Genomic DNA, 8,364 nt, shown 5'->3' with positions numbered 1-8,364 from the left:
TGTCTATGCATGCAACATAATGCAAACCCATGTCGAATTGATGCCCATATGCTAACAATGCAAACCATTGTAATACAAAGTAATACTCTATGAATTTAGACTCTCTCGTACCTCAAGCATAGTGTAGAAACTAATTAGAAGATGTTATATCACAAAGAAGAATTTTATGCACAAAAATCAATTTGATCTTTGCATAAAAAACACTGAACTGTTTGTTGCTTCATGCACAAAAATCATGTTCATCGTTGCCTCTATAAGGACAGGTCACAAAAAATCAGCCCAGATTATGCATCAGAGACAAAATATAGTACCTTGGCCTCTTATAGAACATGGCGTCAAGCATTGAGGCAGCCGCAACACCAAGACCAGTTTTTGAGACTTCGAAGGTATCAAGGGCGCCGGCATGTCCACTCGAAGAGCGGACTGAAGGCATCCTTTATGATTCCTTACAGTGAGATCTTTTATGATTCTTCTTCATGTTTTTAATCTCAGTTTCATGGGCCACATCACTTGTAGTTTTTAATCTCACAGAGAACTCAAGAAAAAAATTCATTCAAACATGAATACGTCTGAACCTAGTAATGTAGAATTTGAAAAAAAATGGTTGCATCTGTCATAGATAGATAGGAGGAACATGAAGGATCATATGGTGCTTACCTTCAAGGTGTTCTTGAAGATTGCCATTGGAAACGTACTCCACACCGATCAACTAATCACAACTATACCAAAGAAACCCACTAAATCTAACCAAATTTAGGTGCTCAAAGCATCACGGTGCCTCTGTCATTTCAGAACTCATGGCTCATACTCTTCTCATTCACGTTCTGGAATGAAAGATGATGAATATAGCCATGTAACAGTCACCAAACTATACGAACTGAAGATAAAGCTAATCTAAGACCAAAACTCAAACCTTTTGTAATTGACAAAAAGAATGATTACCAGGGTTCACTATTTCCGCAAATAGTACACAATGGTACTCCTGGAAAGTTCACCCCGTGATATTTCAGTGCAATTGAAATCAAAATATAAAGGTGAAGTAAGATCATACACGTTGATCATGACAGTTTGACGAACAATACACTGTCACACGAAAACAATAGAAGAAAAAAGTGCATCTACAATGAAAGGGCACACAAACCATTGGAGAAAAGACATGGAAGGCGTGTCCACAATCATTTAAGTTCCAACACACCAAATCAATGTCATGCATTTTATCAGACAACTCACGTGTGTAGTCTATTCCTCCAAACTGATTCCCATTGCCATCATTTATGATTCTTCTCTATATTCGTTCAGCACATGATCCTCGAATTATTTGCGCAGTGGTGGCGAACAAGTTGATTGCTGTGTTAGTGGCCCGTCAGGTGGTGGCGTCAAGCTATTGCTCCTGTGGTGATGGGGATAGTACCAATCTGAAGCAACATGCAACCAAGCTACCAAAAATCCATCGACGGTAGTTCTGTTCCCACACCAGCGCCAACAAATACCTCAACCAAAACCCACGACGTACCCCGCCGCTAGGTCCCTAGCCCGCACCGGTAGCATCCCGATGGATTCCCAAGCCGAGGCGCAATCTGGGGATAATTCGTACCACTCCGCCCATGTGCCAAAAAAATAGATGCATTAGAGATGTGCAAAATCATATAATTTTCATATAAAAACTATTCTTGTGGGTTACCAGTGAGAAGTGATAAACTGTCAACTATTATTGTGTACACAGTAACACCAAAAATAAGCACCAGTATCCTATATGGCTGATGTATGAGTTAGTGATGTCTACTACGTAACTTTATTCTTGTAGACTCATGTTGGGCCTCCAAGCACAGAGTTTTGTAGGACAATAGCAATTTTCCCTCAAGTGGATGACCTAAGGTTTATTAATCCGTGGGAGGCGTAGGATGAAGATGGTCTCTCTCAAACAACCCTGCAACCAAATAACAAAAAGTCTCTTGTATCCCCAACACACGAAATACAATGGTAAATTGTATAGGTGCACTAGGTCGGTGAAGAGATGGTGATAAAAGTGTAATATGGATAGTAGATATTGATTTTTGTAATAGAACAATAAAAAACAGCAAGGTAGCAATTGATAAAACGGAGCACAAATGATATTGCAATGCTTCAAAATGAGGCCTAGGGTCCGTACTTTCGCTAGTGCAATATCTCAACAATGCTAATATAATTGGATCATATAACCATCCCTCAACGTGTGATGAATAATCACTCCAAAGTTCTTATCTAGCGGAGAACATAAGAAGAAATTGTTCATAGGGTACGAAACCACCTCAAAGCTATTATTTCCGATCAATCTATCCTAGAGTTCATACTAAAATAACACCAAGCTATCCTTTTCGATCGATCTAACCAAGAGTCTGTACTAAAATAACACCATATGATACACATCAACCAACTCTAATGTCACCTAGATACTCCAATGTCACCGTGAGTATCCCTGAGTTGATTATATGATATGCATCGAACAATTTCAGATTCATAATACTCAATCCAACACAAAGAACCTCAAAGAGTTCCCCAAGATTTCTACCGGAGAAAAAAAGACGAGAACATGCATCGACCCCTATGCATAGATTACCCCAATGTCACCTCGGGAATCTGCGAGTTGAGTGCCAAAACACATATCAAGTGAATCAATATGATACCCCATTGTCACCACGGTATTCATAGCAAGACATACATCAAGTGTTCTCAAATCTGTAAAAGTGTTCAATCCGATAACTACAAAATCTCAAAAAGAAAACTCAATTCATCACAACAAGATAAAGAGGGGAAAACACCATATGATCCAACAATATTAACAAAGCGCATGATACATCAAGATCGTGACATCTCAAGAACACGAGAGAGAGAGAGAGAGATTAAACACATAGCTACTAGTACAAACCCTCAACCCCGAGGGTGGACTACTCCCTCCTATCACGGTGGCCGCCGGGATGATGAAGATGGCCATTAGTGATGATTTACCCCTCCGGCAGGGTGCCGGAACAGTGTCTAGATTGGTTTTTCATGGCTACAGAGGCTTGCGGCAGCGGAACTTCTGATCTGGGGTTATCTTTGGGGTTTTTGGAATATTTGGAAATTTATAGGGCAAAGAGACAGTGCGGGATGCCACTAAGGTGGGCACAACCCACCTGGGCGCGCGTGGGCCCCCAGGCGTGCTCTGGTGGGTTATGCCCCCCTCGGGGCTCCCTTCTGGCACTTCTTTGGCCCACTGCATGTCTTCTAGTCCAAAAAATCTCTAAAAAGTTTTGCTGTGTTTGGACTCCGTTTGGTATTGATTTTCTGCAATGTAAAAAACAACAACTGGCACTGGGCACTATGTCAATAGGTTAGTCCCAGAAAATGATATGAAGTTGCTATAAAATTATTGTAAAACATCCAAGAATGATAATATAACAACATGAATACTTCATAAATTATAGATACGTTGGAGACGTATCAGTTAGTAGGCTCGCCTTTCGCCAGCTCAATCCTTGCAAGGGCTACTGTATTGTAGAGAGATAAAGTAAACTTTGCTAGTTTTGGGCAGAGTTGTTGAAGGTTCAATCATCTCAACCCTGTAAAATAGCTAAAAGTTGGTACTTGATACATTTGACTTGGTGCATCGATGAAGTTGCATGTAGTAAGAAAACACTTTTACAACACATGTGATCAAAACACACTTGTTCTGAGGTAGAACATGATAGCATTGTAATCTTGCAATGATCTAACGACCATTTTTCCATATTATTACCATTGTACCGCTACACTCAAAACCCCTAACCTAAGTACACTTAGATTTCCAAAATATACTAAAATATATTTCTAATAATCAGCAGTCATACACTATAAAGGAAAATATTCCTGCCAAAGCATGTGAACCATTTCTTCTGTCACTGGTTATTTACAAAATTAGACCACGCTCCCAGGTAAGCTTAACATGGGTATTAAGGAATTTCTAATGTTGTAACTTCAAAAAAAGTAAAGGGAAGAGGTATATGTGCTATATCGAATTTGCCCTCTCAATATTTTGTGTTACAAGAGAACTGGGTTGACAAACTTACCTGTGCTACGTATCCAAGCACAGCTGCTCACCTCTGAAGGTCATTATGACTGTAACTCTGCCTCTTTGTCTTATGCTTTGCAATTTGCTAACAAAAAATCATCAAGTGCTGAGCTTGCAGATATTTGAGAAAACTGAGAAAAATGTGTTCCATTCCAATGTGAAAGTGTTGCATGCTCCAGAAAGTGTGGTCTCGTTTCATCATAATAGGAAGTGAGATACAAGATCGAGCTTTTTTTAGTTAGTGTCTATATAGAAAACCTGGGAAAATATCATGCGAAAACAAGAGTGCTTTTGCTTATATTGGAGCATACACAATAAAATCATAAAGGATGTGGCCCATGCAACCGATGTGGCCCATGCAACTGAGATTAAGAACATGGAGAAGAATCATAAAAGATCTCTGTCGGTGTCAAAACCGGCGGATCTCGGGTAGGGGGTCCCGAACTGTGCGTCTAGGCGGATGGTAACATGAGACAAGGGACACGATGTTTTTACCCAGGTTCGGGCCCTCTCGATGGAGGTAAAACCCTACTCCTGCTTGATTGATATTGATGATATGGGTAGTACAAGAGTAGATCTACCACGAGATCTAGGAGGCTAAACCCTAGAAGCTAGCCTATGGTATGATTGTTGTTCGTCCTATGGACTAAAACCCTCCGGTTTATATAGACACCGGAGAGGTCTAGGGTTACACAGATTCGGTTACAATGGTAGGAGATCTACATATCCGTATTGCCAAGCTTGCCTTCCACGCCAAGGAAAGTCCCCTCCGGACACGGGACGAAGTCTTCAATCTTGTATCTTCATAGTCTTGGAGTCCAGCCAATGATGATAGTTCAGCTATCCGGACACCCCCTAGTCCAGGACTCCCTCAGTAGCCCCTGAACCAGGCTTCAATGACGACGAGTCCGGCGCGCATATTGTCTTTGGCATTGCAAGGCAGGTTCCTCCTCCGAATAATTCATAGAAGATTGTGAACACCAGGATAGTGTCCGGCTCTGCAAAGTAAATTCCACATACCACCATAGAGAGAATAATATTTACACAACTTCAATCGGCTGACGTATTTCGTGGCGTGACATCACACCAGGCCAAGCCTTTACTCGAATCGTTTTTGTCATACCACCTCAGCGCGTTAAGCGAAGCGGTTTCCTTGGCACGTCTTATCAAAGCAGAGATCGTGTCCCCTTATTCCGGGATTCTCATTAATACGGATGTGGGTAACCCAACCGCGCCCGTTGCCATGCCCCCTCCATCGGAGGCGAGTTCCAAACGGTCACGGGGACGGCCCTTGGTATTCTACCCCTTTATAATGAGACCAAGTCATGTTCCTTTTCTTCAATCCTTAATCGAATCCGCCCCTCGCCCCGAGTTCCAACACCCAAGGCTCTAGATTCAGGCGCTTCAGACCTTCGACAATGTCCGGCTCCGACCTAAAGGGCCGGTGGATGCCCTCTTCCGTCAAGGAAGAGGACGTGCTAAAGCTGAGAGAAGCCAGGTATCTAACCTGCGAGATTTCGCATAGGTTGCCCGCCCAAGGGCAAGTCATTCCCACCCCGAGCCTGGTGAGAGCGTGGTGTTCATGTCTCACTTCCGTCGGGGTTTAGGCTTCCCGACGGACCCCTTCGTGAGGGGGCTCATGTTTTATTATGGCTGGAATTCCATGACTTGGCTCCGGAGTCCATCCTCCACATCTCATCTTTCATTGTTGTTTGCGAAGCCTTCCTCCGCACTACCCCTCACTTCGGATTATGGCTCAAGACTTTCAACGTGGAGCCGAAGATGATCGAGGGGCGACAGGCAGAGTGTGGAGGGGCAGTTATAAGCAAGAGGGCCGATGCTCCATGGCCCGAGGGCTCTTTTCAAGAGGAGCTTGGTTTGTGGCAACATGAGTGGTTCTACATCACCGCTCCCAGGGGCACCAGGCAAGTGGCGCCACCTGCCTTCCGCCCGGGCCCTCCACAGTGGCTGGCATCATGGGTTAACAAAGGGCTTGACTGGGGGCCGTCCAAGGACGTACCGATACTATAGGGACGGATTTGAGACCTCCAAGCGAGGGAGATCAATCTGGTCGTAGTGGCGCAGGTTATGCCGATCCAGCGCCTTCTGCCCTGCAAACATCGACCTCTCCGGCTGTGGGAATTCAATCCGGAGGGATCGCGAGCTCTCCACCACCTCATGGGTGCGACGCCCGTGAAGATGTATAAATTGTTCTTCGGATCACAAGAGATGTGTCCGGACTTGACCGAGGATGCCGACCTAAGCTGCATTCGCCCGGATACTCAAGTAAGTAGTTCCCGTGCCCAGACGTGCTATCCGTATATTTATCATAATTCTTGCGCTTAAAAAAGCTGTCTCCTGAACAGGAGTGGATAGCAGAAGCAAAGCTAATAAGGTGTCCGACCCCCCTCCCTGAGACCACGCCGGATCCTGTGTTAGCCAAGATGCTGGAGGCTGTGCCTTTAGAAGAGGGCGAAGGGGGAAACAGGGAAGCTACCGCCTCTGCTAAAGAGGCTCTCAAGAAATGGGGGATCGAGAATCCCTCCCTCCAGGGGGAGAAGAGGACCGCGTTCGAAGATCCGGAGGCCAAGGCCTCAAAGCGAGGGAAGAAATCTTCTCCGGAGGGTCCTGCGCCAGGAGAAACCCCGACCGCACTACTTCCCCAAGGGAATCGGCCCTCCAGTGAGCCGTAAGTATAAAAGAGGAGTTTTGTAATAAGGGACATTCCTGTTTTTATTTTTGAGGATAACCGAAGTTCTTACCTTGTAGTTCGGACCTCGGCCCCTCTCAGCAGAGCTCATATTCGAGGGATCTTCGTCCGGAGATGATGGAGAGCGAGACGCCCCCATCTGCCGCGCCGTCAGGCGGGCGGATGACCCTGAGGTGTCGTCGTGGAGGGTCTCCCCGAGTCCGGCGGGGTCGGAGAGTTCGGCACCAACTGGTGTACGGTCGGAAGAGCTGAAGGATCTGCTCGAGAGGGCGTCTCTCTCAGAAGATCACCGTACATTAATGAGTACAATGATTGAAAGGATTTCATCCGCTGAGAGCGGGTTGCATGGGGCCGTCAGAAGTTTACTGGCGGGGTTTGAGGTACGTAAAAATGACGTACTTTTTGACAGTTTTGCGCTTAGAATGCGCCCTGTATAGATAGTAGCCCCTGAGACTCGGTATGTTGCCGAAAACGACAGCGTGCCGAGGATCATAATATCAGTTACAAGGTGTCGCCCTTCCCGTATAGGTGGCAGGGTGTTATGTGGCCAGCCGGACTGATGTAGTTGCCGAACTGAAGCGGCAACTTGACGTTGCGGATGCGGACATCGCGCTGGTCAATAAACGACTTGACGAGTCACAAGGTAGGTGGCTTCTCCGCGGTCACTTGGTAAGGGATCTGATGCCCACGCCTTACAACATGTATGCTTGATGCAGATGGCGCCGCTGCTATGGAGGAGCTTCGGGCATAGCTTGCCCGAGCCAAGGAGCAAGCCAGAAAAAGTGATGAGGCTGCCTCGAAGGCGGCCGAAGAGCTAAAAGCCAAAAAGGCTGCTCACTGCCGAAGCAGGAAGGAGATGGCCGAAATGGCCGTGAAGCTGAAGGATGCTACCGACTGCTATGAGTTCTTTGAGAAAGAACGCCGAGCGGAGCAAGAGGACCTGAAGAAGGCTACTGCCGAAGCCAAAGATGCTCGCTCCGCGACGAGGGCTATAAAGGAGGAGCTGCGTCAGGCCGGGGATATTACGGCTGGAAAGCCCTTTCTTCTGCGTAGGAAGTTCAGGGACCCGAAGTATGCTCAGTTGGGCCAGTTGTGGGGTGCAGAGGATGCTTATCTGGATTTGTTGGCGAGTGCGGCGGACGTAGTCATGCACTTCCGAAGCCAAAAGGATCACGAAATGGAAGAGATTTTTTGGTCTCAATTCCATAGTCCGGAGCGTCCACTTCCGTTAACCGATTGGTTGGCTGAGTGGGCTGAGCTGAACAGGTTGTCCGGACTTGCCATGAGGGATGTCGTGGCTCATCTGTGGCCGGACAGGCCCAAGCCGAAGAGTTATTTTGGCTTGGTGCAGCAGTTCCTTGATGCGGTGCCGCATATCAAGGCGATGAAGCGGTCGACATGCATAGAGGGTGCATGGATGGCTCTCGCCCGTGTCAAAACATACTGGGCAGAGATGGATGCCACCGACGTTGAATCCTGGGTTTCGGACAGAAGCCACTTACCCGCCGAGCACTATTTTGAGGAAGTCCTGCCGGGCGCTCGTTTAATAGAGCCGCAGTGCTCGAAAAACGTTATGTTCAAATGACAT

This window comes from Triticum aestivum, chromosome 3B (genome assembly GCF_018294505.1).
Source record: "Triticum aestivum cultivar Chinese Spring chromosome 3B, IWGSC CS RefSeq v2.1, whole genome shotgun sequence".
In the NCBI taxonomy this organism is placed as follows: Eukaryota; Viridiplantae; Streptophyta; class Magnoliopsida; order Poales; family Poaceae; genus Triticum; species Triticum aestivum.
This window is presented reverse-complemented; position numbering follows the sequence as displayed.